Source organism: Dermacentor andersoni, chromosome 5 (genome assembly GCF_023375885.2).
Source record: "Dermacentor andersoni chromosome 5, qqDerAnde1_hic_scaffold, whole genome shotgun sequence".
Classification (NCBI taxonomy): domain Eukaryota; kingdom Metazoa; phylum Arthropoda; class Arachnida; order Ixodida; family Ixodidae; genus Dermacentor; species Dermacentor andersoni.
The window spans coordinates 157,805,488-157,825,320 of record NC_092818.1 but is presented as its reverse complement, the minus strand read 5'-3'; the positions used below and the strand labels follow the sequence as shown (position 1 = coordinate 157,825,320).

At 50.2% G+C, this 19,833-nt stretch overlaps 1 protein-coding gene across 2 annotated transcripts in view; it reads left to right on the top strand.

Moving 5' to 3' along the window:
- CdGAPr (GTPase-activating protein CdGAPr) overlaps window positions 1–19,833 on the top strand; it is a 269,494-nt gene that overhangs the window by 82,391 nt on the left and 167,270 nt on the right. The window contains exons 1-2 of one of the 2 annotated variants that reach the window (XM_050178972.3): window positions 6,257–6,565; window positions 9,356–9,496. The gene's annotated coding sequence lies outside the window, so the exon portion shown is untranslated. Of the gene's footprint in view, window positions 1–6,256; window positions 6,566–9,355; window positions 9,497–19,833 lie in introns of those variants that run through there. The other variant, XM_050178971.3, reaches the window with a different exon arrangement.

Genomic DNA, 19,833 nt, shown 5'->3' with positions numbered 1-19,833 from the left:
ACGACAAAAAGGTGAAGAAAGAAATGGCAAGAAAAGCCGGACATGGATAACATGTAAGCATCATAGACCGTCAACCAGTTCAAGCCCTATATACCTTATTAGGACTGCATGCCCGCTTTAGTGTGGTATATCATTAACTCTACACTTCCCTGCAAAGCCCTGTATTGCAACTTCTCGAATAGCCGCTGTGCTGCGCTTTGGGACGCAAACCTTCATGCATCAATGGACAGTTCTTGCACCGTTACGGTTACAGTGTGGTCGTATTATTTGGTCATTTTGGCACGAAAAGCCCGAGAATATAATTTTTTTTTTAAGTCATTTTGCCTGCCGGGTGCAATCGTCCTGTGCTTGGTGCGCGTACTCAACTGCGGCGCCGGCGCCGCCCAGGCAGTGTTTGCTGGGACGCAGCCTTCGGAAAGGACTTCGTGTTTCGAGGAGAACGTCCGTGAACCCTTTGCCCATAACTGTGCGTGCCTTCTCGTCCTCGTCGTTTAATATCGTACGGGCGTCCTGATAGAGCTGTTCATAACAAGGCGGCCCCGTTCATTCGGGCCGAGTTCCTGTTTGTTCTGTTTTTAAGCTCGCGAACGTAGCTCTCCGCGCGTGTTCAGCGTTTTTCAATTGCGACCAGTCCCGGAAGTGGCGCACTGTTTTACGCAATACCGGGGTGTGCAGGGACATAAAAGGACCGTCTTGGGTTGGCGAATTCTCGTGCTTGCCGCCGCACGATACGGCTACACGGCAAGGGAGCTCCATCTTGCGACTCTTGCGACATCCAGACCGAAGGAGGCTTGACGCCTGTACGAAGTATAGAAGCTGCCGAGAAAGACAGAAAAAACTATAGACCGATATAGGTCGAATGCGCAAATGTTTTGCAGGAAAGCCGCTGTTTGGACCAAGTGCTTAGCATTCGCGTAAGAAAGACGGAGGAAAATATGGTCGATTTATTTATTTTATTGAGATGTCGGGAACGTTAGAAACAAATGCATCTCTGGCTGCTTGTGGGTCGCATTATAGTGACGCGCGAGGCTTTGTGGGAGTAACTGCGTGGAACCCATAGGTATTTCGCCGCAATTTTGGTGGCGCATATCTTAAAATTCGTGTTAATCTGAACGCGCCTGTAATTACGAAATAAGGAAAAAAAATGAGGAGCCATTGCACTTTGTGAAGCTAGATTACCAGCGAAGCTGTAGTACATCACACAGTTAGACAACGGCACATGCTACGGCATGGTTAGACAACGGCACACATTTTCATCATTTGTTAATAGCAGTGATGATAGTTTGGTGATTACTGTGATATACACTGATTAGTTTAGTTACAACCTTAGACAGATTCTTGGCCAAAGTTAAATCTATACACGACCATTGTTGAGTAGTTAGTGACTTGGATTGATCTGGCACTTCAAACCAAACTCTTCTAGCAGAGACTGAGCGAACGATTTCTCATCTGGTTTTGAAATGTCCACATTTTCCACAAAGGATGATCACAGGGGTAGTGTTATCATGGCTAACCGATGCAGAGTGCATGGTCATGAACTTCTCGATATTACACTGGGCGCGCCTGGAGATATAAAATCATGAGCCATTCCACTCTGGGAAGGTGGATGACCGGCGAAGCGTGTAACGCACGACAAAGAGGTGACACAGAATTTGGAACAAACGTACGAATACACTTATTTGTCTTGATCGGTGGTCATCGTGACGAAAGGTACGCACCCACATTTATCTTTATACCTCCGCGTTCATTCGTGTTATGCATTCATTATGTACATTCGTGTTTTCAATTCGCGATATACTGAGGCAAAGAACTTGAGACCGATTTCACCGCACCGACTGGCAGTGGGCCAGTGGCGTCAGCGCCTCGAAGGGGGAGGGTATGGGAACGCTGGAATTATGAGCGGCAATGGAGCAAGCTGGTGGAAGACGACGACGACGACGACTAACGCGCGAGCAGTGGCACGTGTCATTGCTGATGATGATAGCTTGTGTTCGCACAGAGTTGTTGACGGACACCAAAAATGCACGGAACACTAGGCATAAACAGGTTTTCTGTAATATAATGTTTTATAGTTATTTCATAATAGTTCTGTAATTATGTATCGTTAACAAAATCGTATTCAATTAATTGTGCGTCGTTTTTTTGTCGTACAGGAAGTCGTCTGCTTCCTCCGTAAATCAGCTAAATGGACGCAATAGCGCTGTTCTACGAAGAAGGTGTTCTTTAGATGCTTTGTCACTAACTTAGTAGTGTATTTTACGCTAACTATATTGCCAGAATCAATGCGGAATATTAACGTGACGCAACCTAATCGGGTCGGATTGTAGTTACTGCAACCGGATGGCGCCGCACAAACGTGCTTGTGCGTATGCGGATTTAGTACCAGCACAGCACCGAGTCTTCTATAAAGATTACTAGAGGGAACTCTGGCGGCTGCGATCGCTCGGCGATACAGTGGGAATGATGGGGCGGTACACGGAGTTGCCTCATCCTAGTGCTTGCTGCCTCAGAGGTTCTAATGGCGTTACTTACTACGCTTCATCTTTCTACCTTTCCGAGATATGTTTATTTGAACGCATGAAGCCTACAAGTTTCTGCGCTCATGCACAACAGTTGCGAACTGTTTCATTCATTAACGCGATATTTGTTCAATATTATGTATTTGTAATGTCACAAAGCCGTTGAAGCCATTAAGGTAGAAGTTTAGCCGTCATGTTCATGCTGGCTGCACCATTCATTCATTCATTCATTCATTCATTCATTCATTCATTCATTCATTCATTCATTCATTCATTTGAATGCCTTCAAGGCCCGAAGGCGTTAAAGAAGGGAATGGGTAACGGATAAGTATTACATGAACAAAGCAAAACAATATGGCTGCGAAAAATAAAAGTAATCTTCAACAACAGCCTTAAATGCAAGCACAGTTCGGCGACAGAGGCGAGCAGGTGATTTCCTTCGTTGGATGTATTAGTAACAGAAGATTCATGAAACAGCTTTGTACGGGAGTGTGGCGCGTGTACTTTATGTTGATCAGTTCTGTTTGATATATAGGATGGTTCTGGAAGAAGATAGTGTTTTAATTGTGCGTTATGGTAGATTTTATGCAATGTAAAGATACGGGACAATTTGCGAGGTGAATACAGGGGTGGAAGGTCCAAAAGTGTTTTAATAGATGGTGCACTATATACATGAACGTGGGTAGTCTGAAGAAATGAAGCGTGCACTGCCATTTTGGAATTGCAGTTCTTGTAGACACGATCGCCACAATTTTCTTTAGTAATTTTTTGCTGTAAGCTCTATGCACCGTGGAGGCAATTTCATACTGCGCGTTTGGCACGCGCATCTCCGTTCTCTCCGTGCAGCCGACCAGTGCCCAAGGAGGTTTAAAATAATAATAAAACAACAACAGCAAAACATATTCTGGGTAGTGCTACCTGAGCGCAGTTTCTAAATGTGCGCCTGTCCTTTCGCGCTTCTCTTCTAAAGCGTGTGCGTCTTGTTTCTGCTTCACCTTCGGTTTCGCTGGCTCTGTGCGCGCGAGGGTGCTTGCACGCTCTCCCTCTTCCCTGCGGGGGAGGAGGAGAGCATTCAGGCACGCTAGTTCATCTGTGCGCGTGCGCTGGCGTTTCCATAATTGGTCCGCCCCTTGCTATACTGGAACGCTGTGTGCATCTTCTATTTGTACACGCGAAGAGCTAGTTTGCCCTTTCCGGAAGCTGCTTGCGCCCACCCCCCTTCCCCCCGCCCAATTTTCCGACACTCGGAACGTACCATACGCACAAGTCACGCCGCAGTTAGGGCTTCTCTCTCCGTTCCAGGCACCTTTTTCACTGCGTGAAGATCAACGTGGCGTCGGTGTGAGCTGCGAAGCTCAGTGCAAGCCGCTGTGACGTCGGCGTCAGGTGCATAATGAACGGCAACATCCGTTGTCCTGCGCATTGCAACTCCAGCCTCTATTATAGTATACGTCTTGAGAAGAAACAGCGCAAAAGAACACGACGCATAAGAAAGGGACAGTGGTCCCTTTGTTATCTCCTGTTCTTTTGCCCTGTGTCAACCAACCCAAATGCGTACGCTTCTGTAGTTCTCTTACGTCATTCTACAGACACTGTAGATTGTGGCGGCTCTTGATTGCATGGAAGGCGCAGAGCAGCGGAGACGCTTGGCAACAAGTGTCGTATACGGGGTGACTGAGCATCTGAATCGTTATACTGCTGCACGTAACTCGATGCATATACAGACCACCGTATTTCACTCGAGGCGAGAGGGAAAACGAGTACTGAAATTTCGTGTCGCGCCAATGCAGCCTAATGCAGCCTGCTTTATTGTGCCCTCTGTCGGAGCCCACCACTGCGTAAGTGCTGTGGGTGTCGAAGGGTGCATACGTTACTGGCATAAGTATATTTTACAAGCCGGCGGTGACACGTTTGTGCTTCTATATGGTGGCCGGTGACACGTTCCGGTGCTTTCTGTGTGCCAGAGCGTGAAATTCCGTACGTGATAGGGCTAGTCTCAAGAACGGAACTTACGTAAGAGACGTATGCTCTTACGAATTGAATTGATGTATTCTGCATTGAGATTTGCAGCGGTACACGATGCTTTATGAATATAAAGAACCGCGGTCAAACTGTTGTTATTTGTGCCTTGTTTGCGAGGTGTCTGCACCGTTTTCATTTTCTTCTTTTTAACACACAACACCATGATGCAAGCGATACTGTGACATGGTCGGTGAAGCTCCTACGATACCAGACGCAGCGGCACAAGGGAGCACAAGTCGCCGACCTCACTGAGGTCGGCGGTACGTATGCCCTTTGAAATGCGCTCCCAAATACGCTGTGGCTGCCGCGGTTTCCCTTCGCGTGTGGGGCGAGATTCCGCTCGGGGAGCAGTGGTTATAAAAGGAGATGGCGAGATGGCTTATCTCTGGACGAAGCAGTGTATACGCCGGCTGCCGGGTCGGGAGTGCATTTCGCGTGGGCGGGAGGGCAACGTGCGCCGGGGAGCAAGGTCGTGGAAATAGTCTGGCTGCTTCGTTGTTGTTGTTCGCTAGTTAATTACCGTCAAGTGGTGCGTGCGAGTTGCGAATCTAAAGATAAGTAAATAAATAAGTAGATAAATAACCCCACTCCTGAGACAGAGAGCATCAGTGCTGTACGCATTGCCGTTCCAGCTGTATTCCTGCTGTGTGTGTATCTCCTTGAGTTAGAGAGAGAGAGAGAGAGAGAAATAAATAAAGGAAAGGAATCGGCAGTTTTAAAGGCAGTGGCTTTCGGATCCCGAAGACTGTAGTTCGTATTTTAAGGGCGCCATTTCTTCTCTAACACGTTCCTCCCCGGAGGGTCACACGCAATGAGCGAACAGGTTCGTTTTCTACGTGTTCGTCCTTCATAACTGAGAGACAGGATGAGAACAGGAACATGCACGTCCAATTCACGGGACAGGGTCACCGATGGACGCTTGCCCACGTTTTATGCGTGCGCGTAAAACGCGTACTGCCTTAAAACAACAGGGGGCACCCCGTTTGACGAAACGGAGCGCAGCGCCTGCCCGGTCAAAAATAGGGCACATGCATCATCGCCAGGCGCGGATATTCCTTTTTCATTCCCTTCTTTTAGCGCGTCAAGAAATACGCGTATATGCGCTCGGTGATGTGTATACATATACACAACGAACGCATCGCGACGGTCACATCAGGGAGCGGGCGCTCGAGCTGGGCCGCCCGTCCGTCCGCGTAGCGGGCCGAGTCGGTGCCCAAAGCCTCCCCAGCACGAGTCCGCCCTGTTGCGCCGCGCACCCCCCGCGGAGCGTTTCGGCGCGGGGTGAGGGTTATGAGAGCAGGTCAGCCGCACATATTGTCGGGAGACGACGAGCGCGCTCGCGCGCCCATGGGGGCGATCCGAGTCGACGAGGATGCCGATCGGGTCCCCCGATTGCGCCACGACGGACCGCTCTCCGCCCGCTCCTCCGCGTCTCTCCTCCCCCACTGCACCCTTTTGCGGCTGTGTTCCCTCGGAGCAGCCTCTCTTTCGCTCCTCCGCACTCGAATGGGGGTGCTCTCTCGCAGCGCTCTCGTCGTGCCATCGTTTGTGTGAGCGCCGCGGCAAGCGGACCCGCTACTGCGCACCGCCGCGTCGACTGCGTCTCTCTCTCTCTCCTCGATTCCTTGACGTGTGCGTGTCGCGTCGTCTGCTCCTTTTTGTCCGTCCGCGTCCGCTGTGCCGCCCCGCGTCCTCCCTTTCCTCGGCTTCGTGACCCAAGTGTTCGAGCGCTCCAGGTCTCTAAACTTGACCGCCGGTTCGCCCGCAAGCTCCCTGGTCGCCGGTAGGAGTTTCCTCAGTGCGGGTGCCGGTGTGTGCCGTTGTGGCTGGTGTCGGTGTCTGATCGGCTGTGTGGTTACCAGTGCGCGCGCATCTTCGTGTTGGTTTCGTGCGGCGGCCGTGTGTGTTCTCGACCGAGCGGCGACGCCTACGACATCGTCGGCACTTTGAGGATCGGCTGGGTCGTACCTACTTGACTGCCGAGAGACGCCGTTGGACGAGTTCACGCTGATCGGCACGTGTGGGTTGGTGGGCCTTTTGTTCTCTTGTCGCTTCGCCGACCTTCCTCCGCGCGTGCTTCCTGTTGTTGAGGTCGGTCGTCCGTGTTTTCGCCCACGCCGAGTGCGCGTTGTGGGTGGCATGTTGAAGCTGCAGAGTAAAACCGTAACGCGCTTCCTTTACATTGTACGGGCGTCAGGGGAACGATTGCCTCGAAGTTTCAGCTCATAGAGTTGTCAGGCTAGTCGTCGAGACGGTGCCTTCCAAGAAGAGGTCATTGTTTCACTGCTTGCTGTTCGAATTCAATCTTTCCTTTTTTTTTCTTTCTTTCTTTGAAGTATTCTGTTGCGGAACTGGATTCTGGTGTTCTGTGGTAAACCTAGGAAAACGTGTTGTATGAGACTCAGACACTCCTAATTGACTGAAAAATTTGTTTAAAAAATTAGATTATGGGGTTTCACGTGCCAAAACCACTTTCTGATTATGAGGCACGCCGTAGTGGAGGACTCCGAAAATTTCGACCACCTGGAGTTTTTTAACGTGCACCTAAATCTAAGTACACGGGTGGTTTCGCATTTTGCCCCCATCGAAATGCGGCCGCCGTGGCCGGGATTCGAACCCGTGACCTCGTGCTCAGCAGCCCAACACCATAGCCACTGAGCAACCACGGCGGGTGTGAAAAATTTGTGACCAGGGGGTACCGGGTATATATATAATAACGGAATCTTTTGACTTTATCATTGTTTTTATCATTCTTTTGGATAGACTCCATTGCACGATATCTGCAAGTCTAAGCAAAAGCTGCCCATCTTTAGCACTTCGTGATCAAGTATTGTGCAGGGAGTCAAGGTGTCGTGTTTTTCGTTCTGTGCCATGCTTAGCTGTAGCACTTGCCTGATTTGTCGAGAAAAAGAAAACAATGCAAACAATTTTGCGATCCTTTCCATGTTTTGTACTTAGCTAATTTGAACGTTATTACGTTTTAGTCGCCAACCACGTGTAGGGAGGTGAGATAGTAACGGGCCACACTGTGGCCAAAAATAATAGCGGAGGCCACGAATCATTGCAGGCGTGGGAGATTCAAAAGCAGCAGTCTGTGAAGTGATGCGTATCTTGTAGACATGCATGCAGCAAATGCGTTAGGCTGCGCATCAGCGCTTGCTCATTATGATAGACTACACATTACACAATGGATACGCGGTGCAGCACCTGTGCACCGCAGATATGTGTGCTGCTCTATACTTCATGCATTTCTCCTCAAGTAAAGATGCCCGAAGGCATGTATTAATGACTATTGCTATTATTGCTGAAAACATTATACGTTTGCTGATTAGTTATTAAAGTGTTTTATTGACTGGTTCGCGTTCGTCGTTATCGTTTGGCTCGTTCAGTCAGTCGTGCTGATGGCTGTCGCGTCTTGGCACATGCTTAATTGTGGGGTTCAACGACCTGCAGACGGCTCTATGAGGAACGCTGTAGTGTTGTCGTTGTTGTTTATTAACTGTGCATGGATGGGAAGGTAGGCTACATTAGAGCCGGCTGTCCATCCCAGCACACAGTTGAGAAAAGCCCATTTACCCGAAAATATGCACACACATATGCCACAAACAAGCAACACATACAAATTCTAGAAAGATGACGCCGGTGTAATTTTGACAACGTGGGGTTCTTTAAGGTGCATCGAAAGGCCGTTACTCAAGTGTTTTTGCATTCAACCGCCATCGAAAAGCGGCCGCCGTGGTCGCGGAATCGGACCCATGACCTCGCGCTCAGCATCGCAGCGTCGTACCCACCGAGCCGCCGCTACGGGTTGGTGCGTGCTCTGGCCCATGCCTGGTGCAGGAGCCTTCCCTGCACGGCATCGAAAAATGGCTGCCTTTTGATATGTGGCTCTATCTCAATCTGCTTTCATCGCCTTAATGGAAGGCAGCGCCATTGTGTCCCGGATGGAGGACTGATAAGCTGGCTGCAGTCGCAACTCACATTGTCCGCAGCGTTTAGGAAACCGTTAAGCTGTAGGTCATTCGAAATAATGGCACCGTCGCCTCTGTGCCACATTGAGAACGTTTAACCTTTGGCAGTGGTGTCTTATGACGTTGCGCGCGCAGGCAGCGCGACGCGAAACATTCCGCGCCGTTTGTCATCGCGAGTCGCTGCTATTCGCTCAGAGGGTGGAGAACCGCATCGCTGAATGTGGCTGTCGCTGCTATCTCCCAGTAGCAGCGATAAAAGAAGAAACGTTACAAGCCGTAGCCTGTGTATGTTACTCCATTGTGGGCGGTATAGGCGGCGTGCGTCCTTGTATTCGTTGTATTCGTTGTCCTTGTATTCCTTGTATTCGGGACTTCGTGTAAAGCGCGCACCAGAGGCTGTGCCGGCCTGCGCTGCTCCTCTCGCCTCGCAGTATTTGGATCATACAGTTTCCTACAATATACCAGAGGGAACTCTGGCGCTGCAGTTGTTGACCCGCCATGGGAATGATGGGAAGCACATGGATTTGTCTGATCTTCGTGCTTGTGGATTCAGACGTTCTGGTGACTTTGTTTATTACGCTTTATATATGCCTTCATGATCGTACAGCCAATGCGTCGGCTCGGAATCGACCGCCTCTTGAATCCCCTGCTTACAGTCAGAGCTTACAGGTTTCACTAAAAGGCCCCACACTTATTCCCCCCCCCCTCCCCCTAAAAGAACACGAATCATACGACGTTACGTGGAACCCATTTGTACACAATTTATGGAATCCTTGTACGCGACACCGTCGGAGATGTGGACGAATAAACGATCTTTCCTTTCGTTTGCTCGCTGACTCGCAGGTGGGGACCAAGAAGCATGACGTTGGATACCGGCTGCAAGTGTCGGCAGTCCCAGCGGCGCACCAGATTGCGCACACCGACCAGTCTTATTCCCATGGACTCATCTTGAGGACGAGGGGTCGACTCTCCTAGCGCATCGAGGTGAGTATTGCGCCTGCTGCACTTCCTCTGTCGACACACCGTTGTCTCGCGAAGTTTTTGTGGAATCCGACGACATGTTCGACACAGTGCGTATCGAAATTTCCGAGAAGAGACGGCCGCGCGCAGGCCGCGGCGCTCGGCGGACTGCCCAGGAACGCGCGCTCGGAAGCGCGAAGAGCGCGTGCTTTGATTTGCTTTGCATCTGCAGTGCGGAATGGGCTTGCGACTCGTGCCATAGGATTTTGCCGGGCAGAAGTCCGGCCTGTACTGAAGTGAAGGCATCAGAGCTACGTTGTCGTATGCGTACATGTTACCAGCATAGCGTTACCATTCTACCATTACCGCTACCGCTTGCCATTGACTGAGCATGCACAGATGCGAAAACGGCTTCGGCAATGGGTGCGCTCTAAAAAAGAGGGGGGGGGGGGGAAGAAAGAAAAAGCCTTACATCGCTTGGGCCTTATTTGTGTACTTCCCAAAAAGTAGTCGTCATCTATCTTTCCTACACATTTCCTTTTTTTTTTAACAATACGCGTTCGCTATTTCCCTCTCAAGAACTCTGTCACGCTGGTGTACGCGCATGCCGTTGCTGACCGAAAGAACCAGGCACGCAGCGTTAAACCAAGGAAAGGCACTCATGATGACGATAGGGAAATTTCAGACCCAATGGAGTTGGGGAACGCTGTAGGCGTACAAATGGGGTGAAAGAAAGTAGAAAATCTAAAAGAGGGTACGAAAGAACACGAAAGGGTATACAAAGGTGTTTGGTTTTTGCTTACGCAGAGCTCATTGGGGACTTGAAAAGCTACCTGTTGTTTGGTGACAGGATTATCCCGAAAGCGTGCGAAGTTTTCTCATACTGTAAGACTGGAACGCTAAGACTATACGCTAATATACTCTGTGACGTCACATTTGATTGAAAAGGTTCCTACCCGATTTTCTTTGCAGGCTTAGTCTACTTCAACAGGGCGCGTTTCTGAATTATAAGGCGTGCATGGACAGTGCCCCCTCAAATTGGCGAAACGGGAAATATGGCACCTAATGTCTCGTGAAATTTATTTTTTCCTTGTATGCATTAGTAAAAGCCAGTGCAAGAAGTGTTGCATACTTTGCTTGAATTCTATCTGTGAGCTATTTATTTCAGGTAGAGTATTGCCGCTGCTTCGTAGCGACAGGCGTGGAGGCATTTGTCGAATGCCTTCGTTAACTTGCAGCGTGGCGCCTGCTCTTGCTGCTTCTTAGAAGGCCAACTGCAACGAAATTTCGCACGACGTAAGAGGCGTAGATTCGGATGGTTCAGACATAGAGCAACTTCCGTGCCAAATTTGACGTTTGAAATACGAGTGGATGCGTCACGAAAACCACGCAAGACTATGAAACCTTGAAAACCGAAACTATGAAAGAAAAAAAGCGCAGCCTTTATTGTTTGCCGGAAATGACGCAGCGCCCGGAAAGTTGAGAACCAGCGCGTCTCTTCTGCATAGCCTTCGATATTAGGCGGCGCCCGAGGCGCGCTGTCAGTCTCGAAGACCACGGTATGAGATTTGCGTCGCGCCCACTGACCAATCAGCAGTACGTGGCGTGCGTCTGCTTGAGTCCTGTTTCAAGTCTGTTAATACGAAACAATGACAACTGCCAGCCCTGCAGCTCTGCGAAGGTTACTTCTATGGTATTATGCACGCCAGGCAGAATCTTACGAGATGCAGGTTTGAAGTGATCAAAAGTGTTCGAACGAGGAGGTCCGCTATATAGCCAGCGTTTCGCAACAAGGGAACTTCTCTCCGTCAGGACAGACAAGTTCATTTGTCGAAACGTTGGCCCTCGCGACATTCCTTATTCGACCACTGTTGGATCACTTGAATGATATATACTATACTTATTTATAACCGCTTTAGTCGAATTGGAATTTCTTTATAGTTGGCCTTTAAAATTCGGCAAATTTATGTGCACTGCAAGGAACTAATGGTCGCAAAGTGGAAGTGAACTTTGTGGGACAACTGCAAACGTACGCTCGCAAACGAGAAGTCAACTTTACTTTTCAGTGGCCCTCAGGGAGGGTGAGGGCATTAAACCTTGTTTTTGCTTGCGACATTTATTGCACAGTCCATAGGTCATTTGGTGGGCGCTCTCGCCGCACCACAGGGGTCGTGTAAAGCCGCAACTACGGTTCACTTGTGGACGTACCCGGCTCCGTGACAGCATGTAAAATAAAACCTGAATAATTGTCACGGTTCTACGGCCCAATTATGATTGAAACAGAGTCTGAATTCTGTCCACTGCCTTAGAGAGCTGGCGGAGCGTTCGGAACGACTCTTCCGTGATGCCATTAAAAGTTATCCGCGACGAATAAAAGAAAGAAAAGCGGGGAGAACTGGTTGCCGCATGTAGCAGACAAATTGCGAACACCCGTAAGGACGTGACACTGTTGGCTCGGTGCACTAGTGGACCTTCGTTTCACTGTGTACGTAAGTACGGACGGTTGTCTACTCCACAGACGAAACCGGCGTCAAGTGACCGTAAATCACCGCTTACCCCGTAAAAGCGTTTTTGCTTTCTACCGACCCACCGCCTAGCTCTTGGCTTTTATTTGATTTTTATTTTTGCTCCTTGCCTTCTATCCTTGCGAGCAGCATCGGGGTCAACGCGGCGTCAAATCGCACTTTGTACCCGTTGCGCACGGCCTCATCAGCGCATTTGTCTTGCTTGCTTACGTTAACTTGTTTCCTTGCTTTCATGCGGTTTCTTAGCTCTGACGCTACCGCTCTGTTTCAAGCGGGGCCTTGGCTTCCAAGCAACGCTGCTCCTCGTTCACCCCTTATGTGGGATAAAGAACAAGAAATAGCGGGCTCCATGGATAAAAGGAACAACCACAAACTGGTCTCCTTAAAACCGAAATTTCAAACATATGTGTGTTCCCATTTTGCTGGTGTACGCGGCGCGACAGGCAGCGAACTCGGCCCTGTGGGCGATGCACGGGGTCGACAGACGAGCGTGCACATGTATAGCTGCGCGGTGCCAAGCCGAACGAACGAGCGCATTAGATCGCGTATTCGCCCAGTTCGGCGCGTGTTGTACGTCGCGTATCTTCGCCCGCCTTTCTGCGTGTCGTGCGGCGCCCGAAGAACGTTACACGCCGCAAAGGAAGCAAAGAAAGCGCGCTGGCGGCCAGCTTTCTTTCCTTGGTTCTTTCTTTTTTTTTTTCTGATCGAAAAGGAGCTCGCACTTGCTGCGTGTGCGCTAGGCTTATTCGACCTGCCGTGGCCTTTTCCTCGCTGCCGGTCTCTCGTTCCGCGGAACAAGGCGTCCGACCCGATTCTGATGTCTTGTACCTTCCTTATCTGCGTCTCTAGTTGCTTCTTCTTCTTGGTCCACGCTTGTTGGTCCTTGTACTTGCGTACGCGACTCGCTGTACCCGAAACGAGCTGCGCGCGCGCGCTTACGGTTTTCTACTTCTCTGTAAGGTCAGGGCGACGTGACGTGCGCGCGTGGCGCTGGGACGAGGAGTGCGCGTTTCCAAGAACCGGAGAAGCCATCGCGATGTATACCGTCGAGAAGAGGGCTTGCATGCTGGCTGGCTGCTGTCGTTGGCTTCCCTGGCACCCGTATAACTCCCTCTTCTTCCTGGCAATGCCTCCTTTTTCCAGATCTTTCTGATCAGCTGTGTGTGCTCGCCGCTGATCGCGCTTTCGCGTGCATCGTCGCCCGCCCCATCGGTCGTCTTGGTCTTTTTTTTTACCGGCGAGAAAAACCTGCTGTGACGTCAGCGAAAGCGCGACGCGATGCCCCGCGCTATAGGGGTCATGCAGGTGGCCTGGTTGTTTTTGTCGCGCGCTCTCCTTTTTGTATCAAAAGGCTTGTCCCTTGCGTTTGAGCGGTTTCGCCATTTTGGCACATTTTATCGAAGATCGGGTCCGTGGCATGATATGGTTGCACATAATTGTACGCGGCTTTATACCCTAAGCCGCGTTCGCATACATGAACGCGAATGTAGAACGTTGAATTCGCTCTCGCTAATAATGTACAGCAGGGCGCCATCGTTTGCATATAAAGCGCGGCGTATGGCGATACCGTGTCGTCGTGCCGTGCGGCTAGACTGACGAGCAGTGCAGTGCAGTGCAGTGCGCGCACGCACGCACGCACGCACGCACGCACGCACGCACGCACGCACGCACGCACGCACACGCAACACACACGCACACAACAGAGAGAGAGAAAGAGAGAGAGAGAGCGAGAGAGACGGACACCTATACATACGCCGTTTGCGACGTGTAAACCAGCACCACGAAACAAGTGCCTCCTCTTGAAACACATCCACGCTGACTTCACAGCGGTTCTTCATGCTTTCCCTCTCCGCACCTCAGCTATGCTAGAAACCCTTCGGTACATTAACTCTGCGAAATACTGAGGCCAAAACCAGTGAATGTGGCATAGAAGATATGGGCCCGCATGCGGCTGTTTTGCTTTAGCATTGTCAGGGTCCATACACGCGTTTCATTGCCCTGCCTCCAGTATCGGCTTGCATTACGAACCACATTAAAACGAGTGCCAGGGCAGATATTGTGGACTGGTGTCACAATCGTCCGACCAACTCACTACATTTGATGACAGTCTCCAGTATTGGTCCACTTTACCATTACCCTGTCTCCGGGATTAGCCTAGTTTAGTGTGCGAGACGCACGACGACAGGACAAACCCCGCGAGGGTGATCAAAGAAATTTTCGCTTTAGATTTATAGAGGGTTGCGGCGACTAAGGAGGGGATTCTGAGTTTGGCTGGAAGAAAAGGCCGTAATTTAACTTGATCCGCGGGAAAAACCGATATTTACATTTACATTGTACTTTTTCAAGTTCCCGCGGTTACCTCCTAGTGGGAGCGACCGCCAGAAGAGGTGCGTGCACCCCTTTACGACATGTGTGGTGTACTGCTTCAAGAATCCCCCTGAAAAAGTACACCTCTTCAAGACAGTTCCCAGGCAGCTGAGTGCGTGAGAACTGCTATAATCACTGTGGTGGGACCGCCTATATTGCGAGCGTCTGGCGCTATCTGACGCTATATATATAGTCGCCGTTGTAGCTGTCGAGTGTGAGGACGGGAGTTCCTGCCAACCTGTAGAGCCATTGGACTGCTAGGGTTATAATACGAGTCCGGCTAGTGTGGCGTGTGCAACAGTATGCGACTTCGCGAAAAGTGGCAGTGTAGGTACTGTACACAGGCAGTATACGAGTGCATGCCTCGTTCAACGCCAGAGACCCTCATATAATGCACTTTGAGGCTAATGGATGTGGACGGGTCGGGTCAGAGCCCACGTACCGGTCGCCCGAACACGGACAAAGCTTTGCGGCGCGGCTGCGTTCGCGTGCGGCGTATGACGCTTGCATAACTTAGAGGGGGCGCTTACGTGGTTGCGCAACCCGATGCGCACCCTTGTACCCTTCCCATACGCGCGGGACCGACCCGTCGTTCGTGTTTGGGAGCCGGCTCGATTCTTCCGCAACTAGTCCCGTGTTTTTCTTTGCTCGGGAGAATAAGTTTGGATCCGATTTTATGATTGAAGTTTCTTTTTTTTTCGGCTGATGCTTGGCGCATAAAAGGGCCCGTCGTCGTCTCGCCCCGCGGCCCGCTCGTTCTTGGTCGGCTGCGTGCGCTCCTGAATAGCCCCTCGGGCGTGCCGTGCCCAGTTCGCTCCTCTGCACGTCTCCGCACACGGCCGCTCGCGAACACACTCCTCCATAGTTTGTCGTCTTTGTCGGATAGGGAAGCAAAAAGAAAAAAAAAAGAAGTGGATTGAAGCAGGAGGTGGTGTTCGTAGAGGAAGCAGGAGGTGCGGGTGTACGCAGCCCTTTGTTGCGCCAACGTATATGCAACGGTCGCGCGCGGTGTGCTGGCAGCGCGCGTCGCGTCGCATGTTCTGCCTTCTTTCTTTGTTTCTTTCTTTCTTTCTTTAAAAAAGTTTTGACTCGCTCCAATGCGGGAACCGGTGCGTTTCGGCTCGTTTTTCTGGTCACCCGTCTACCGCCTTGCGCGCGCGCATCGAGGACCGGTGGTGCAAAAGAAGAAAAGCTTGAAGATGCTGCCTACAAGCATCCTTGATTCGTGCTGCCATGCGCCTACTGGCGAAGGAGAGAGAGAGAAACTCGGATCAACGACTCTCGAGCGTCCTTCTCTCGCAGAGTGACACCCGTGCGTCGGTTTGTCGTCGCGTGGAGTCGCTAAAATGTTGTCACGAGTGGAAGCTCTTCTGGGTCGGGCGCAGTGGCAGTGTATGTTGTACAGCGGCTTGACTTAAAGCGTCCGTGTCCAATACACGAGCGGCAGTTACGTCGATGCCCACACCGACTGCGTGCTTGATGTCACAATTGAGAATCGACAGGTTTTGCTTTCTCTTGTTTTCCTAGACCTATGATGATTGACGGCTCGCCTGGCTCGCCCGTGTGGCTCTTTTGTCTCCGAGTGCGTGTTTCACCTTTGAGATGCGCTGAATGACTAATATCTCCTTAAGTAAATAAATTCATGTTGTTACGTAGGTAGACGCAGACGCAGTAAAGTATATTTACAAGGAAATACGCTGCACTTGGCCAAGAGGCAGCAGCCCGCGCTAGCCTCTAATCGTCGTCGTCGTCTTCACCCTGCCCGCCTCTTTGTCATCGCAAATACCGTTCCGTAGCAATATTACTAGTATGGGGCAAGTTCTTATGCGCTCGACTCTTGAATTACTCTTTATTTTACTGAAACTGAACACGCACCTCTTGTTTATATTTCGCCCTTGCTATCATCTTCATCGATGGCTAGATACTGTAATTCTTAATATTCTAGTGCAACGGGCAAGATTAAGCAGTGTATAGCGATCCTAAACGCGTTCCGTCCCACTTCCCAGCATCCATCCGTTTCCTTCTTCCACATTTGTTTGAAGAATCTGTTCTGCTCTGTCATGCGTGGGTTACAGTGGAAAGATTGAGGTCTAGAGAGTCGTATGCACTCCTGCAGTTTGCTGTGCAGCTGCATTTCGACGGGAGCGCACGTGTAACGCTTTGCGTGGCTTCGTCCTTCTTTGGGGGGGGGGGGGGGGCACAGGAATGCAACGGCTACTCTTCATGTGGTGCTCTTTGTCTTCAACGCATACTGCGCGTTATTTCTATAGGCACAGCCTGCTCGGCCGCTTCCTCGGTGCTTAAACGGTCGCGCGCTTCTTTGCCAGGTAGGTGTTCCCAACGCGCGAGCGCTGAGCTCTCTGCAGGCGCACTTGATGGCAGCGGCACACGTAACAACACCTCGGGCGCTGAGCTCTTTATTCCGGCCTTGCCCCGGCGTTCTCTCCTCAGCGGCAGGCCGCCTGGCGTCTAATGGACGCATGCTCTTATCGCGGGTTGCAAATAACCCTCGTTCGCCTGTTATGCGACCCGCCGCGGCCTTCGCCGTCTTGCGCATGAGCCGTACGCGTCGCTGCGTCGGCGCGTATACGCGCGCACCGTTCTGCATCTCATATGTGCGCGGATCAGAGCTTGCGTTCTGGCCGTCGCCCGAGGCGACAGTCTCCGTAGCCCCGCGGTGACCCCGCCAGAGTCCCCTGCGGCCTCCTTGGCGCAATCCCTCCCGCCCCTTCCACACACACACACACTTATTTCTTTCTCTCCTTGTGCGTGGTTACGTGCACTAGGTTGTGTTTGCACGTGTGTGTGAGTTTCTGTGTACGTGAGCGAGTGTGTGTGTGTGTGCATGTGTGCGGGTATTAATGTGCTTGAGTGAGTGAGTGAATGTGTGTGTGTGTGTGTGTGTGTGTGTGTGTGTGTGTGTGTGTGTGTGTGTGTGTGTGTGTGTGTGTGTGTGTGTGTGTGTGTGTGTGTGCGCGTGTGTGCGCGTTTGTGTGAGCACGCGCTCCTTGCTCCACATACGCGGCCCGGCCGTCTCGCTTGGGGTGTCGCGTCCAAGGGGAAAGTGCCGTAATTGCGGCGTGAGCGCCGAGATCTCGCGCTCTTTTGTAACGCGACCAGCGTTGGCTTACTTCCAGGCCCCGGCTCCGGCTGTGCTCCCTTCCTCGATGAAGTCCGCGAGGGGCTCGGCCGGGGCAGCTTGGAAGGAGTTTGGCCGGGAAATGCGTGCGCTGCTTCGGGCGTGGGACATTGGCGCTCGTGTTGTCTGACTTGCTCACGAGCGCATTTGCCTGTGTGCTGTATAATTGAAACGATTGCGAGCCAGCTGCCGCCTTCCTCTCCGTTTTCACTGCTGGCGTCTTTGGGGCAGCTGTTGGAAACGACAGCCGCGCAAATTTGACGGATAACTTGGCACTTGCCTCTTCTGTTTGCTGTGTGGTGTGTGGTTACCCGATATTTGGCGTCTTTCTGCGTCATCGTGTGTAATTACCGATCGGCATTCAGGGCTCTCTCGTTAATGTGTTTGGTATTTATAAAACACCCATAATTAGACGCATAATGTGTCCTGCCTTGAAGTCTTGGCGACAAACTTGAACAGTGGCGGCTTAATAGTATATGCTATGAATACTGCGTGAACCATGACGCCATGGACCCTCTGCTGTACTGCGTAGCTTCGTTTGTTGCCTACTTGCGCCCCTAAATCATGTAATCTCATGAGAGGTTGCCATATATGTAATAGCCACATTGGTGCTTAGCCCGCTTGGAGCACTCGTTCCTTACATGAAAGGGTCCGCCTCGCACGTGACATGGCTTTGACGTGCCACATTGAGTTGAATCATTGAACAAATGATCGAGCTAATATTTTTATCGTAGGAACGGTTTTTCTCGATCTCTTTTGCAGACTGCCGGATGCAACTGATATATGTCATTGCGGCATAGCGGAGTTTGACCCACGTCAGGCCAACCGGATAGCCGTTTATAACTGGGGTCCTTCGTTCTCGGATTCTCTCTCTCTCTCTCTCTCTCTCTCTCTCTCTCTCTCTCTCTCTCTATATATATATATATATATATATATATATATATATATATATATATATATATATATATATATATATATACGAAATTTGGGAGGTAAAAACCGGGTGCTCTGTTTAGAGGAAAACGGGTTTTGTTGCCCGGCAGTATAGTTAGGGATTTTTCTGGTTGAATTATAAAAACAATTACAGGAAGCAATGACCTTCTTTCAGACACAAACGTTCTACTTAAACAGGCGAAATCACTCACGTCAATATGTAATGGAAAGTTATGTGACGAACTCATCTCTGCAAATCTTCGTTGTCACGCATTATTTTACATTTTAAAAAATCCACGTTAACAACAAACAGGCGCGGGTTTGGCGATCCGTTCTTTGCATTGTTCTCAGCACATTTTTAACCCAAGAAGAAAGTACAAGGAGCAGTCCACAAGGACGTGCTTCGGAGGAGGTGGGATCGCTTTCCTTTTGATTAGATTATGCGGTTTTACGTGCCAAAACCACGATCTGTTTATGAGGCACGTCATAGCGGAGGGACTCGGGTAATTTGGACCACCTGGGGTTCTTTAACGTGCACCTAAATCTAAACACACGGGTGTTTTCGCATTTCGCCCCCATCGAAATGCGGCTGCCGTGGCCGGGATTCGATCCCACGACCTCGTGCTTAGCAGCCCAACACCATAGCCACTAAGCAACCGCGGCGGGTATTTTTTCCCACCTTATGTTACAAGCGCTTGGTCACGTAAATATAACACATGCATTGGCAGCATTTCTCTGTCTATCTTAAACCTGGCGGCCTTTTCGTCCTTGTCTGTTGTCGTCCTGTTTTACTGGGTCCCAATGCGCTCTCTTACAACAAGATAGCGGAATACCAAGAATACAAATTAGTCACCATTGTTTGAACGTAAGCTTGTTAGATAAACATCGTCTCAACGTCACAGCTGCCGTTCGCGATTGACAGCGTCAGTGTTGCGTTAATTTGCTTCCTAGGGCATTACCGTTGTTTACATTATGCTACCTGCGATCAATGCGATGCAGTGTGCCGTTTTCGTATCCACTTAAACTTGGCTATCAAAAAACAAAAGAAAAAGAAAAGCAAGCTTTTGTTCGCTGAAGGCCGGGATGGCGCTGAATGTAATATACCGTACTGTTCCTGCTTGACTGTTAATCGAGAACGACACATATAATAATAATAATAATAATAATAATAATAATAATAATAATAATAATAATAATAATAATAATAATAATAATAATAATAATAATTATTATTATTATTATTATTAATGTATTCTCGCCCACTTGCTCTCAATGGATGGATAGTGTTCATTAGTTTTGTACCACTTATACTACTTATTATCCTTTACGAAAGAGCGAAATTCGGGCAGAAATCGTGTTTAATCCGCTTCTGGAAAGTTCTTTTCGGGGTCCAAAAA